The following is a 17109-nucleotide window of genomic DNA, read 5'->3' on the forward strand; positions in this document are numbered from 1 at the left end:
ATTTTATTTTATTTTTTGTCTGCTTTAGGGACAATTTCCAGTATAAGAATGAAGCTCTGAACCCAAAGCAGATCCAAATTTTCTCCAGGAAGCCCCTCAGCCCTCTCTTCTGACCTTCAAGCTGTGTTTACTTAGTTTGCTAGAATAAGAGCCCTCAGATCCCAGAGCTTCATCTATATTTTCTTCTCCCTTCGAATTCTTTTTATCCTACATCTTTTGATGGAACTCAGCACTCAGCAGTGACTACAATATATTGTTTAATAGTAGTCTGCAGAATAGTGCTCTTGGACATAGATTTTTGGTTCTTTAAAAACAGATTATTCCAAGTAAAAGTAACAGAGAAAGGCAGCTTATGCTCTAAGTCATACCACTGGGTTATTAATTGTAACAGAAATCAAGAGTGACTGCTAGGATATTATGAGAAAAGTTTCCAAGCACTGAGTTACAGGGCACTGTGGGGTCTCAGATATGGGTAGGAGGCAATCCCTGGTTACAGCAGCAGAGAAGAGCTGGGTTTGGCTTCTTGACTCCCTGCAGCACAGATATGTGGCAGGGCTTCCTTCCAGCCCTGCTTTCCCCTTTACAGAGACCAACACTTGGCTTTGCCATAAATCTGAAAACCTTCCTGCATAAGGCTAACAGGCAGCAGTTATTCTGTATGGCAAGCAGATTTTGCCATTTTAACAAACTCATTTTTTTCTTGATTTGTAACCTAAAGAGCACGGTTGTGCTTGGCAGTTGACATCCAGCCCAAAATAATGACACATTAAAGGTTTTAATCTCCTATAATTGGGAAAGGTTTCCAAAGAAAACAGAGGTGTATGAACTGCATCTCCCCATCTCGTCCGTGTGTTACCCAAACAGATGTCACCACGTTAATCCGTGGGAGCCACTCCATCCTCCAGCCAGAAAGGAGGGCAAAGTTGTCTGGGTAGATCAGCTGTAGAGCAGACATCTGTGCTAGAAGTGGATCCTCTTCATCTAATTTTTTTTTCCCCTCTTCCAAGTGCACCACGTTATACAAACAAATGAAATCGAGGTCACTTTGGCTACCAGTAGGGCTCCTCCAAACACCCACAGAACACCCCGCTGCCAGCCGAAGCCCGAACACCAGGGGCATTCACACAGCCTGCAGGAATTTGTCTGCTCCTCTCAACTGCAAAACTCTTGGTGTGCCAGGAAACGCTAATAAAAACAGAAACAAAAGTCTGGTCCTTATTTGTACCTGTCAGAGGACCCGAGGAACGAGGCTGACCAACCAAGAAAATTAACGTTTGTTTCTGACAGGAATCTATGCAAAAGGACAAGGTTTTAATTTAGGACTCTTTTCATCAGAATGATAACAGCTGTCATCTACTGTGTGAGTGCAGTAATTACTGAATCTCCTGCGTGGAAAATAAATACCCGATGTTTCATTTACACAGTAATATCTCAATCTGCAGTTCCAGAGCCAGCCAGCAACATTCCCACAGAACAACTTACATGTACTCAACCCTGGAATTCCTGCTATTATACAAGCTCCCCTCCACTCCTCCTCCAAAAAAACCACCCCAAAATAAATGAAAAAAAAACAACATCATCACCTCAATAGTTTTCCTATTCCTTCCAACAAAAAGTAAGAGTCTGGAGCAGTATTTACAATGCTAACGTTTCAAAACAGAGCCTGGTTTATCCCACTTTCCTGGACTCCTTGAAATTGCTCAAAGTGGAGTTTTTTGTGTGTGGTGGTGGTGGTGGTGTTTGCTTCTGTGGTTTTTGTTGCTCGTCCTTTTCAAGGTAACTTGAATATCCAATTTCACCTCAAACTGTAAGCTATTATTTCTAGTCTCATCTGCCACACATATGGGGAAAAGAGACGATAGTTTTATTTGCCACTGCCACACCGGCACAACAAGACAGGGAGACACAGAGCCTGGATTCAGACATCCATTCTTTTGGTTTAAAAACAAAACATTTGAAAACATTTATCCAGCAGGGCTTGGTTATGGATCTAATTTCTCCTAAGTTAAGGAACTTTGTTTTTGTATGATTTCTGATTCAGTTTCTTAATAGAAACAAAGTTGGATTTTGAAAGCTAAGCAGCCTGATGAAAGAATGCAATGCTCTTGCTTACTAACACAACAGTCTAGCTAGCGTCATGAGAATGAAACTAATTAAAAAAAAAGTATTTCCACCAAAACACACATAATTGTACAGCACAGATCACTTTAAAACTATAGGACTCGTAATCGTTAAAACAAGTGAAGTAAAATTATACCTTTTGCAAAACTGTTTGTACCAGCCTGGGCTGTATCATGGGGCGGGGGGCCAGGAGCTAAGCATTTCCAAGCACTGAAAAGTACCAGTAATTCCTGTGTAACCTCACACCTTTGAGACCAAAACGATTTCAGTTTTTATTGCGTTGCTTTTTAATCAATCGAAGAGGATATGGAAAATAACATCAGTTTCCAAATGATTTATCTAATCCAATTTCAATCAATCATTTCCCCCCTTTTTAGCCATGCCCTGAAGATGTTTTCCCTACAACTGGTTTGCATTTAAATGAGTAAGGACGTATTCCTTTTGCATACACAGGCCATGCAGCAGCATGCTTGAATTTGACAAAAGATGCCAACCAGTTAAAGCTTCATACAGCAGTTTTCCTGCTTAAAACTATCACATAGCAGCTTCTAACTTTAGTGTTTGGTTAATTGTCAACATAAAAGCAGGGAGTTAGGAACATAAGTGATCTTGTTTTGATCAAATCAAACGAGTTTCATGCGAGGCAGCAGATAAATATGAAATACTTAATTTACCTAAATATATGCTATCTGAATATTTGAAAGCACATGCTTAAATCCTATCAGTTCCAATGCCTTTTCAGGCAGTTTTTGACTGTCTCGATTAATGCACAGCTTGGGTTTTCAAAGCAGCAAAGGAATCGGGCCGTTTGTATCCTCCAGAGATGTAATGAAGCCTGGATGGATGGAGATGGCAGTTCCTCTGAAGAACAGCCAGAAATCAGCCTGAAGGAGATGTCTGAAACAGAGATGGCCAGGAACAGGTTGTTTGTTTTTGTGGCTTTTTTTGTTGTTGGCTTTGTCTTATTGGTTTTGGTCTTGTTGTTGGTTTTTGTTTTGTTTTGTTTTTTTTAAAGGAAGGAATCATTCTTTTCTGTATCAGTATAGGTTTTTTTCTTATTATTTAATATAGATTTTTAATTATTATTTAAGCCCTCCTTTCCTCCTGAACAGTGTGTTCTGTTCCACGATTTTACTTCACCAACAGGCATTTTTTTTGGAGAAGTTGACAGGGTACTGATGAAGAAATTTCGGACAATATTTCATTTAAAGGAAGGTGCTTCTTTAAAAGGAAAGCCTGGGATTTAGGACAGGAGAACTAAGCCAACAGGAGTGCTTGGAATAACGAATGATTTTTCAGTAGCTGAAGCAACAATCCATTACATTTAAGATTATTTATTCCAACTCACAGTGTAGGAGTACTTACAGCAGTTATTAAGACAAAAAGCACTCTTTTCTTCCTAATTCCAGACTGCTCTTTATCAACTTCTTTAGCTTTTTCTCTTGGCAACAGCATAACATCAATTCACCTTCAACTGGTGAACCAGAGCAGCCATCACATCTTCCCAGAACTCTGACACAGACAGATTTTCTTGCTAGGATCCTTTGAGAATAAGACTCATATTTTGGAGAATTTTGTCTTCAAAAATTGAGCTAAAAGTCTGGATGGACAGGGGATATATTTACTAATAAATATAAAACTGTATATCTGCATCTGAAGATTATCTCCAAATGTTCTGTAGAAATTCAGTTAGGTTTTCGTTTTGTTTTAAATACAGCACAACTATTAACATCATGTTCTCCTACTATCTGTAGTTGTTCACTTTAACTTGAGTAAAACACAAGATGCTAAATCACCACCAATCACTGCTGGCTGATATAAGTCTACATTTAGCACTCAAACTTAAAGAAAACCTAATACAAGTGGGGTATAATTTTCTAAATTAATCTGCAGTGTTACAGACAGTATCTTTGCTCTTACAAAACATTGGTTTAAGTAACTAAACTAATTTTAGATCACCATCTATGTGCAAATTTGTCTCTGAAAACACACCTTAAGTACTAGTCATCCTTCAATTTAGAGGCTCAAAGAACTGTTTCATCAGCAAATGGTTTTGTTAGGAGCACCACTGAGTAATTGCAGGGCCTCCACCATGATGCACTGTGATACCTGTGTCTTCTCACGCAATTTACTGTCACACCCAGGTGGTCTTTGAGATGAACATCTCAAAAAACAGAGCTTTTAGCCTGTCTACAACTATGGTCAACACATCAATTCTTTCTCATTCTCTCGAGATGTAAGATTAGGAAAGACAAGAGGTAAAGAGTGCAGCGTAAGCAGAACAAATAAGCATGTTTGTTGGCTGCATAAAGAGTTATATACTCCACTTGCTATTTTGAAACACAACACAAAGGGTGTTCTGTAACCATGTTATGCATCTCCAAACCTACAGTTAAGTTTAAACAAGACAATAACAACTTATGTCATATAAGAAAACATTAAGAGCAAATGGCAAGTGTTTCAGAGTTAGTCCTTCAGCTTTTTAAATGAGATTTCCATAAGTGCCGATTCCTGAAGTTTAGAAAATGACACAGCCCTGCCTTGACACCTGTCCTCCCACACCATTAGACACAGCACAGCTCACAAGGGACATTCCCATGTCCTCTTGCCAAATCAACATCTGCAAACGTAACTACGAGCAAAGGAGACTGTCAAAATAAAAGCATGCAACAGGTTGGTTCATTTGCTTTGGAAATGACAATTTTCCCATTTGGTGTACAGTTGAGAACTGATCCCAGTTGGAAACGGGAAGGCAATTGCTCAACTGAGCACCCACTCTAGCAATTTTTGCATAATTAGAAGAATATGTTTAGTCTTAACTTTCTTCTGATGAATTCAGTCACACCTGTTTATGTGAAATCAATTAAGAGACCTTAATCTTCTTAGACAGTTTCCAACACTCCATCCGCAGGTTCAGGCCTGTTTCTTGTATTGCAAAATTTAAATTATATTTAAAAAGAAACAATTATCCTATAAACATGAAGATTTAAATTACACCTTAATAATTAAAACCAGTTACACTTTTAGTCTTGCAGCCTTTTGATGGTCAGACATATCAAACAGTGCTGTCCACTTTGACTTGGACGAGTAGAGGAGTGAGCAGAATAACCCCAAAGCAAGACCAACATGAGCACATCTACATGCCTGCCCCGTGCTGCCTCGTGCCAGAACACACATTCCTGTGCCTGGATCTTCTCATGACTTGTGCAGTGACGTAGAGGTAATGTCTGGTGATGGGGTCATCCAAGGAAAGAGAGTTGAGAACTCCTCCCCACAGCATCCCAAACCCCCCTGCTTACAGAAGAATTTTGGGGGAAGGATTTAATTCTGCCTCACTTCAGACAGATCCCTAACATAGATGCTGACAGGAGGTCAGATGAATCGTGCTTCAGAAGTGCCTGTATTTCTCCCCTATGAAGGGAACCTCTACAAGAAGCCTGACTGGACGTGGAGATTTTTGATGAGATGAATCCCACCATTAGAGGGCACATACAATCAACACCAACATCTGGTGAAAGAAAAGGTGTGTTTATATTTATACCCCAGTCATCTGTGAGGTCTGAAGATACCCAATCAGACGACACTTCAGAAAAAAAAAAAAAAAAAAAGTGTGTCTAGTCTCCACTGGGTATAGTTTGTGGTTTATAGCACGAAGAGTCCTGGCAGCATTTTATGCCAAAGGAGAATTTAAATCTCACATCTGTGTTTGCTTCTTGGATCTACTATGCTGGCACATGAGTCATCTTAAGAAACCTTAAATTACTTTTCATCATACATCAAACATTATAAAAGGCATTGAATCTGTGTCCAGAAAGAGTTCAAATTGAAGTGGAAGTTTGCTCTCAGGACTCTCACAAGAGTATCCAGTAGGACATGCATGAAAAGTGGTTGGTATACTTTGAGTTTTGGGTGCCACATCTGTTTAACCTATAGAGCACTCTGCACTGAGATGAAACAAAAACAATGAAAACTTTTGCCTTTAACAGAGGAAACCCTGCCGTTTACTATGTGTTTTGTGAAAGCTGACCCACTCCACAAGGCCTCCATAGAAGCTCAGTGGAAGGAAATCAGGAGTTTTTCTTGCACTAGCATACGTGCTCCTTCAAGCTAAGTGCTTTATGTTGTTTTTGAAGGTGGATTAAAAAACAACACAAGGGGTTGCCACTGAAAACTCTTTTTCCCCCCTCTTAACCCCTAGAAAGGGAAAGTAGCAGCTAAAATCCAATTGAAATCAACTTTTGTTTTATAAACTTCGGGTTCCGTTCTAATTGTTAAGGAGACACATAATAACTGGCTTTAACATAATTTTCTTTGGACTATCTCCCCAAAGCCACAATTAATGTAAATACCAGTGTCTCGTTAGTAATTTCCTTTCATCAGTAAATGCTGAAATGCAATGATCCGACCACAAATCACAAAGCAAATAAGCTTGCAGCGCTGTGCAGGCTGTGTTGTTATTATGCAGTTTGTACACGAGAGAGTTGATAAGGGAATTGTTGTGTGAGCAGGAGTAATCTTTGACTACTTGGAAGAGTTTCCTTTCGCTAGAAAGCAGCAGCAATCCTACCTTTCCAAGAAATTAAGACAGCAACTTGTAAGGGTACTTAAGGCAAACTCACATGAAGGAGCAAAAGTAGGGTCAGGTCTCAGGAAGTCAAGATAAACCAGGAATAAATGTGGGACTGGAGACCAGACCACAGTCTCCCTTCCCCATACACAAACACAAAAGGATTTCCTCACACTCTGGCATTTTCCTCAGTTACTCTTAAGAGGCCTCCAGTAACATAGCATGAGATGCCTACCAGCCTCACTCTCTTCTCTGTGCTAAGAGATCAATGGGCGAGAGGAAGAGCCCCTGGCACACATGAACCTCAGTCCTTCTAGTTCTGCTAGTGCTGTATCCTGTTTTAGCATTTACTTCCCAGTACACAAAAATACAGGTATTTTAATGCTCTTTTTTTTCCCTTTGAAACCAAACGTATATTCTTGGCTGTTAAATCTACATCTCCAGTTAAACAAAAAGATGGAAGATTCGAATAACAGAGTAGACTTCAGTCTCCCATCAGCCAAGATCCCCCTTTGCCAGAACACATCTTCTCCACCAAACCCTCAGTCATAAATTCCTCACTCAATAAAATAAAAAAAAAAAAATCCACCACACACACAGCTCCTGAACTCTGTCCAAGCCAGACACTCCTTCCCAAAGAGGAGTGAAAGGCAACACAGAGAGCCACGCAACATCACAGGTGCTGTTCTAGCACTGGAGTGAGAAAAGTAGGCAGAACTATTAGAGGAGGCAGGGGGAGAAAGAGAGAATGAGAAATACTGGTGACATATGCAGTAGAAAAAGATGCTTGGGGAGAGGGGAACAAAACAACAAAAAGAAAACTTTACTTGAAATACAGTTGGTACACATACAGCAGAACAAAATTCAATCCATGACGACAGCATCATACTTCTTGCAGCAGGAATATTCAATGCAATGGGTTACAGGAACGCATTTCTGACACCACGTACAACAACAGCAGATAGCACTTTGACCAGAATAAATCCTTGTCTTCAATTTAGCTTGTTATGAAGGGAACAGTTCCATCCCTGTTCTTCCATACTGCTCTATCAATTAGTCTCTCAAGAGTGGCTGCAGAGCTGTCACTTACCAGTGGTGTAGAGCTGTCATCCTCCTGACTGGGCCGCATGAGTCTGTTCCCAGGCAGTAAGAGCTGCCACTCATAGCTGTGAGGAAGAAGATGGAGAGATAACTAAATTAATCCCTTTGCCTTTCTAAGCCACCTAAGCAATATCCTTCCTTATCTGAATGTCTTGTAGTGCCTCTCTTTGGGTAAGCATGTGAAGTGGGCATGATACCATGCTTTCAACTACTAAGTGTACTTGTCAAAAGGACAATGTGCTCATGGCCAAGAAGTTTGGACACAAGCAAGTGAAGCATGAAGCTACATCATAGTCTATTATTTTTTGCTAAAATGCATTCTGCTTTCTGGACTCTCTAGCATTGATCTCTGCATGGGCTAACTTACTCCCCTGGTGGAAGAGACACTTGCTTCCCATGCCGCAAAAAGTAGAGTTAGGTTATTCTGCCAAATAAACCAGTCACAACCAGCTCAGGTATCTCTGTGCTGCAGTACTGTCTGCACTGTAGACGTTTATCACATCTTCTCAAGTCAGAGATTAGCTCCTAATCCCTTGGCCATGTTTCCCTGTAGGAACTTCACAGTATTTGGGCTTCACTCATCTCTACAACCTATGGTTTTGCAAGGTCCAAGCTACTTTGCAAGGATTGCAAAACTTGTTTGAACTTGTAAGTTCTCCCAGTGCTCATCCTTCCCCCAGTCCAACACATTGGCAAGAGGGCTGAAAACATGGCAAAAATAAATAAATATTGAAACTGCCCTGGAAGTCAATTTCTCAGAAACTGATCAGACAGATATGGATACAGACACACAGAACATGAATTTATAATCTTTGTATGTTCTTACATTCTTTTTCCCCCGTCTTTTTCCCTCTAAACTAATTTCCAGCTCCCGCACTAATTTCTACTGTGGGTTTTCTTTATGCTTCTGATGTAACTGTCATACATCCCTTTCCATCTTGTTCTTGCCATGTAGTTAGAAGTGCATATAAATGATTGCAAATGCTTGCAACCTCACTGCAGCACATTTGCCAACATTAAGCTCCTCCAGCACCCTGTTGATCCCAATCTGAATTTTATTACCCTCCTTTGTATTGCCTGACTCCCTGACCCTGTAGTTTATGGTTAGCCCAACCCTTCCGTTTCCATCAGAAGACACTTTTCAGCTAATATTAGAATCAAGTCTTTTAGAGTTACTTATACAATAAAAATTCTAAGAAGTCCTGAAGGGTGGAACCAGGGATGCAAACAGCACAGGAGCAATAAGCTTGTTCCCTAGCAAGCACGATCAAAATGATAGATCTTGCCAGAAGTGTCAGTTGCCCGATTTTTATTCTTAGTAAAGCTACAGGGTTTCCTTCACACCCTTTAATTACTCAAACCTTACTTAAGGAAGATGGTTCAAACAAACAAACAAAAAAAAAAAAGTTACAACAACGTAGGATGATCTTGACATACAAGATGTCAGAACCATTTTAAACCCCTTTATTCCAGAATGATGTCTTTTGTGCTTCGAGGCATGCTTGCTATTCATAGATCCACTGCTCAGCTGTTCCAGTTTTTAGTTCTGCATAAATGCCCACTCATTATGTCCAGAGGGTTTTGCCTGTAGCTTTGTGTTTGTAGCCTTGAGGCAAATGTCTTGATGGCTTAGGGAACTCATAGCGAATGACCAAATAACATCGGATTTTCCACAGCAACGAAGCCATTATGGGACAGCATTTCTATGTAACAGCACCCTTCAGTGTGCAGTCATTATAACTAAGGATTTAACCAGGCTCTAGGGACATAACAAAATCACTCTGAAGCCAAAAATCCACAGTGAAATATTAAGCATTAGATTTCTGAAATGCCTCTCACGACTGCTTGAGTCAAGCTGCTTTGGCACTGGGGAAGGAGTTTTATGCACATCTTAACCATGTATCCAAGTATTCAGACCGGTGCACACAGAGCTGGGGGTGCAGCATGCATCAGCTGTACGCAGACTTTGCAGCTGCATACGAAGCCATCAGAAGCTTGCACATGGCTCCTACGTAACATTAGTATTTTTAAGCATACCATTTTCACTACCAAAAAAACGTTTAAGTACATTGCTTATGGTAGTTACACAACCTTTGTAGGCCTTGCAGCCCACAGAGTGCAGAGCCCCAAACCAGACCCACCCCCAGTGCTGCTGACAGGCCTGCAGTGCCCTGAGGTGAGCTGCAGCCTGCCAATTACATGAGCAAAAGACAGATTTTGAGAAGCCACAAATGAAGCTAGGGCCTCTCCATTGAAGGAATCTCTCAAACTGAAAGAAGTGTTGGTATATGAGCAGCTGAAACCTATTAGAACCACCTCTTTTCTCTGTGAAGGTCAGGCTGCACACACACACACAGGTACACACACACAGGACTGCAGCAAAGCCCCCCTGAATGCCTCAGATCTCAGCACTGGAAGAGGTGCTCACACAGATAGCATGTTCTGATGGAGGGGTGGGAAATAATCATATGTGGAGCAATCTGCACAAAGCAGCCCACACCCCTCATCTGCAGATCTCATGGGGGGCCTTAGTTAATGAGCTTGCAGTTGTGGCACATGAGAAACTTCATTGGTGCCTCAAGAAGAGGAGGCAAGACACCTGCCTGCTTCACATATGGCCACTTCCTCCCAGCAAAGGTGGGGAATTAAATTGAGCTCAGGACAGTGTGGTTGAGAGGTCGTGTCCTGGCTCCATCAGTCCTGGGGTGAAAGAATGACCCAGCAGAGCTCCCAGCTGGGTCCTTCCACCCCTTAGCACATGTGCCCCAAGACAGCCAGCATTTCACCCAGTGTACATCTCTCAGGATGAGCAGCTGTGCTTTAGTAACTGCAGAGATGCTAAGGGTAGGATAAGGGCTGCATTGATGAGGCAGGAAGTTGAAGCATGGATCAGAAATGCATGACTGCATGGAAAAAATCAGAGGTGTAACTGAGACAAATGACCCTCTTGTATAAGAAGGTGATGTGGTCCAGCACTGGACTGAGATGGAAAAGGAGCTCCCAGTCACATCACACCCAGTTTGTAACCCTTGCACACAAGAGCTATCGTATTATGACATGACTCAGAAAAGCTAACTACAACACAAGGATTAATCTGGCTGCCCATCTCGCCCCAGATACAGTGTGATTTTTACATCTCCGAGAAGGCTAGATTAATAGCAGGAGCCAGCAACATCACTGTCACAACATGTTAGTGCTGCCAAGAGAAGCAACAGGAAGAACAGCATCTGTACTATAGAGGCTTTCAAAATGGTTCAACCCAGCAGCATCGCTAGGCACTGTTTTAGCTCAGCAGTGACTCACTGTAACTGCTCACATGCTCCTCATATGCTGGAAACACCATGGAAGGCTCCCCTCAGCGAGTCTTTCAACAGCCCCTCTGGGGCCACACTGCAGATTGGTGCAGCCAAGAGCAGATGTGCACTTTACTATCATCTTCCCTCCCCTTGGATGCAATTTCCTACCTGCCCTAGTAACTGTAGATTTTAACCCTGATGGAAGGAGCCCGAGGTTTAGATGGTTGCTTCCCTCCCCCACTCCTCCTTTTTCTGTTCTGTTTTTGTGAGGTTGTATATTCTTTGACACCCTTTCCTTGTAAGAAGGTTAACTAACATGCCAAAGTGAACATGCTCCTTTCAAAGAGAGAAGGGCTTAGTTCTTTCCATTAGCCACCCAGTTCAGGCTTCATTTGTTTTTAGGTTTCTTCCTTAAACACAGTTACCTTCTTCTCTTCAAACTGCTCTTTTGGATAAACTAGAAATCAAAAATTTTGCTGTATACAAATTATTTGAAACACTCTCCCAAAGCTGCCTGCATACGATGGTCTGTCAAGTCTCAAAAAATAATTGCAGAACACAACAGTCACCTGAAAGATTTTCAGCAGCCAGACATCAAGTCACCAGCTGCAGGACTCAGCTCTCACACCCAGCAGCAGCACAGACTGGTTTGCTTGACTCGTTATTGTAATGTGGGTTATTAAAGTCCTGAGACAGTATTCCACAACATCCTAGCACAGTACATCACATAAGCATTTCCATGTTTCCTCCAGAGCAGGCGGCTTGTTGACATCCCCTAAACACACGCCAATCCATTTAGGGTTGAGGGAACTGTAGGAACCACAAGAGGATTCAGCTTTTCTTGTGTCCTTCTGAAAATGGCAGCATGATCATACAACTCATTCTGGATCTGTGCAGGCATACACTTTAAAAGACAGGGATATAAACCCTGGAGAAGAAAGCATATAGTTCTGCAAATTAAATAACCCATATCCCATATGGAGCATACAGACCTCTTTCAGGGTGTTTGTGCATTTCTCCCCCCATTTTGAGGTTTGCACACTAGTACAAAGCAGCAGATTTCCCCCACATCCACAAACTGTGGGGTTTATTTTATAAAAGATGTGAAGGAATGGAAAGGGAAAAGGGAAAAGATAAAATATTCTGTATTTTTATTATATTTTCTCACCAGACCTAAGCCCAGTTCCTTACACAACCACTTTATATTGGGCATGCTAGGCTCACAGTGTAGATTCCCTATCCATGGCACTTTGCACCCCAAGATCATTCACACCCCTCACAGCTTTCCTATGGTGAGAAGCCATTTACCTGTTTAGATATATATATACACCCCCTTTTAATCTGCAGATCAAATAACATGCGCAAATAATTCACTGCTATTTATTTAGGTGATTCTTAGGGGCCTAAGTATATGCCTGAGCTGACCATAGATGTAACTCATTGTGACAAGTCACAAATTTACACCTCTTGTATCCAGTGCGAGCAGCTGGCCCTGCTTTTGTTGCTGTATGAACAGATGGACATGCTCTTGTACATGGACATAGCCATGGACAGTACTGCTAAGTCCTAGAGAAAAGCAGATGACCACAACTCTGGGAGTCCTGTACAAAGTGTTCGAGTGAGGCATTAGTTAACCCACCCCTGCTGAAACAAACATTGCAGGAAACTCAATACTGCTTCTCATTCAAGTCTCTTCATCACTTACAAGTACAGGGCTGTACTGGAAGCAGTTTGGTTGGTTTTCAATTCAGCAACAACCGAAAAATAACTTCCAGTTATATCTGCTGGCCAACCCCATTTCCAGCAAGGGAGCTGGACACCTGCCCCAGCATTGCCCAGGAGCTCACCCACCCATGCTTCACATTTGTAGGGAAGCAGGTATGCTGCCATCCAAGAGGGGCATTTTGAAGCACAGATTTGCCTGCTGCACTCCTTTTGAATGCTGCAGTTATGGCTAACAATGTGCATGGCCACAGCTACACTCTGGGATATCTATCACACATTTCACAAGCATGAGCTAACATTTCCTAATGCATCAAGATTTATAGTTTCCCAAGGAATTTTCCTCTTCACCTCCATATATTTTCCCACTAAAGAACCCTTGCTGGATTATCCCCTATGTGCAGGAGGCACATTCAGCCCTGCAACAAGTCCTCAGCCACTTGCTGCATGGGGCAGCCTTTGTCTGAAATCTACTCATTTACAGCAAGCCAGCACCGGCCAACCCTGCAAGTAAGGTGCATTTCTGGGGAACATACACCATTTATTGACCTCTGCATTAGCATCCGAATCACTCACAGTAATTAGGCAAAGCAAGAATACCTTGGGTTTGTGACTCGACAAGCTTCGGCAGACCTCCCCATGCAACAGCCCTGCTGCAGAAGGAGGGTTTCCTCCAACGTGCAGCAGCCAACAGATTGGAGAAAGCACTCATTCTGAGGGATGTGTTCCCAGGTCATTGGTCTGATACTTAATTTGGGAGCACCCCTCTACCTCTGGGTTTTTCTTTCGTCCAAGGACACGTACCACAACAGATTCCTCCTTTAGACAGTCACCCCTGAAATCATTTCAAACCCAGACACTGACACTGTCATTCTGGGAGCCCCAGGCTTCCGATATCCCATTCCATAGAGCTCTTTCACCTATTTTCTTCCCTTTCATGCAAAAAGGAAAAAAAAAAAAAAAAAGTTTCCTCAGTTTTAATCTTGTAAAACACATTATGCAAATTTATGGTTTTATGTAAGATGATGGCCTGTGGCCATATCACCCCCGGCCCCGGCTGTGATCTCGTTAGATCTCCCAGCCCAAACAGGCCGGGGCCTGCTCAGCACTGGCTGCGAGACCTCCAGAGTGAGCCAGGTGCTGCCGCGGGCCCGGTGTGCTCTGGTAGGTGGCCCCGCCATCGTGAGTCAGCACCCATGGGTGCCTGAATACGGCCTGGCCGTGAGCATGAGGTAAAGCTCAGGTCCCCACTGGAGGTTAACAGCATCCCCACGCATCACAAGGCAGGGGCAAGGCGCTTCCAAAGGGTATCTGCCATACCCTGAGTAGCCCAGGCAAACAGTACTATTTGAAGCAATCCAAACAGCTGATTATGGTTGTCTTTTTTTTTTTTTCCCTCCCCTCACAACTTGTGTTACATAAGATAAACGAATGAAAAGGAAGCCTCATAATTGATTTAATATGTTTCTGCCACACTCAAACTGTCCTTTTAACCAGCACCCAGCAACTCATTCCCATCTTTGCCCTTCAGGTGCAATTGATTACCCCATACCTTTCCAACAAACAGCATTTTAGCCGCAGTGCTATTGCTCCTTAATGCCAGCATCAAGCATTCAAGTCCTCAGAAGTCTTAAGTAAGGATCAACTTTACAGTCATCTTTGTTAATGTTTATAGTAGTTTTCTCCTCTGGATGAACAGTTTTTCTGCAACAAATCCCTGGAAACTCTCTACAGCGGAACACCTCAAAACAGCCTTACCTGAATCTTATCCACTTCTATCTTCCACCAGACAAAGCCACTAACTACAGCTTTTATTTGCCAAGGCAACATAAAGAGCTCATGCTATTGGAGCTAGAAAATAAGACTTGAGGCTCTGAACAGGAGACCCTCCCATTTGTATAGAAACATGCATAATTTTTCTCCTCCTTTAACGTCATCACAACAGCCTCATACACATACAGATGTACACCCTGTCACCAGACACACACACACAGCAGACTGAGGAGAAGCATTACCTTTACTGAAATGCTGGTGCAGGTAAGTCCAAGAGGAGCCCAGCCCAGCACAAACACTGGGAAAGAAATGTTTCAGGCCGTTAGCTGCAGCTCTGCTAAAGTCAATCAGTCCCAAACCCAGCTGATGCCCCTCAGTTAATCAGGTGACCTCACAGCCTAATTGCTAAACCTGCTTTGACTGGGCTCCTCACATGTGAGGTCTGGAAAAACAGTAACTTCTGCAGTGAGGTGATGTGGTAAAGCCTCTATCCACATTACAGCCTTTCCTGAGTCACGTTAACTGGTTACAGCCTAGTTAAAAACTATAAATTTTCAACTTAATATAATAAGACCTCAACTGTGAAAGGGCTTTTTCCTCTTATGGCCAGAACCTGTCTGCACTGGTGTTTTCAATAATATCCCCACTGGAGTTTCTGGTTCAAAGTTGTAAAGATCTAGAGCCTCATCCAATGTGTTTCTGGAACAGAAAATACAGCTGGGATTAAGCCCTAAAGGTTGCTTAGTTATATATCTGTGATGCAGGAACTTTCTGCTGGGAGGTTTGGTGGTCATTGCTTTCTGAAAAAAGGGAACTTGTAAGACACCTAGATGTCCAAATATCAGACAGTGGCTTCTAGCAGCTCAGGACCTGCTCCCAGTCCCACTGACACATAGAGCCACAGGGCTTCCTTTGCACCTACGTGCACCTTTAGCTCTGAAAACGCACATTTTCAGGCATCTCCAGCTCTAAATATCCTCCAGGTTCTCTCATGTTTTCTTTCTCTGGATTTCACCACACCTTAGCCTTAAATACAGAGTGCCATTTTGGGGTAATTAGAAATTCCTAATTAATTAGAGTTATAGATTTAAGGATTCAAAGCTTGACAAATGAGCTCAGGTAAATTTTGCAGCACAGGCTGGAGAAAATTACTGGCCCCAGCTACCTGCCCTGCCCCTGTGCTGGAGGTTAATTACCGTTTCTCTTGTTTAGCCAAAACCACGTGCGCCTCCATCCCAGCTGCTCCAGCTCCCCATCCAGCACACAGCTCAGTTCCAGCAGCACCCAGCTGCCAGGCTGCACCAAGGCTTCGCTCAGCCTTTGTCCCACTGTCCTCTAGCAGAGAAGGGAGCAGAGGTGAAGACTAGCCCACAGCTGCAGCCCTGGCAGCAAGGCTAATGGGTGCAGGTCTTTTCCTTCATCCTTTTGGGCTGTCTCAGTTCTCCCAGCCACAAGCAGAGGTGCAACAGCCTGACACTAAGGAAAGAGCATCTTAGTACCTTGCAAGAAACAAAGTAATGCATTTCACTCAGTATGCCTCAAAGCCTTGCATGGCTCATGGTTTTTTGTCTGTTTCTTTTCTTTCTCCTTGAGGTTGGTAGAAACCTATCCCTTCTTTGTTTTGCAACCCTGCCTGTAATAGGAATGCAGCATAATTTTAAACTGCTTTCTGTTTCTACTGATAAACTCTTTTAACTAACTAGGAATCAATTTTGTATTGCAGTGATCAGCTGAAGAACTCGACTGTTCAGTGACAGACACTGTATGAAGACATCTTACGCTGCTATTTTTCCTTAGTTGGTAGTGGTTTGACCTGGAAATATAAACTCTGAAGTTCAACTAAAAGATTAATTCTATTGTTTTGTATATTGTAGATCTCTGAACTTTCTGCACTATTAGAAAGCAGGAATTTTGAGTTTCACAGCGTAGAAAGTGAGAGTTGGTACATAGTTTGAATTAAAAATCATAGGTAAAAATATAAATCAAGGGAAATATTCAGAGAATGTGCCATGCACCAGTCACAGCCTGGGAGCCAGGGCTTCAGCAGAGGGTTAAAGAGGGTTGTTCAGCCATCAGAGAAGAAAAATAGGCTATTGTGGGCAGACCATTACACAATAATGGCCCATGGAAACAAGTAGGGATACCCACATTAAGATGAGCAATGACGTCCGATAAAAATGGCATGAGAAACCAGGAGAAATCTTATTTATATAACTCTGTGAAAGTGAAAATGAAAGAGAACGCAGCAAATGGTTCCAGCATAGAGATGGTCATCCATGCAGCTCTGCAGATAAGGTGACAGGGAAAAGCAGCAATAGCTGTGTGTCACAGAAATGTTATGAGACCACAACTGGTTTAGGTATTGCACAGTTTGCAAAGGCACCATGCAGCTGGCTGCAGCCAGGGATTAGGAGTAAATTCTCATTTGCATGGTTCCATCTGCAACGTGTTAACATCACATGCAGGGGGAAAAAAATTGCAACTAATCTACACAGCAGGATATTGCAGCAAGTCAGACCCACGCTTCCT

Source organism: Meleagris gallopavo, chromosome 22 (assembly GCF_905368555.1).
Source record: "Meleagris gallopavo chromosome 22, MGAL_WU_HG_1.1, whole genome shotgun sequence".
In the NCBI taxonomy this organism is placed as follows: Eukaryota; Metazoa; Chordata; class Aves; order Galliformes; family Phasianidae; genus Meleagris; species Meleagris gallopavo.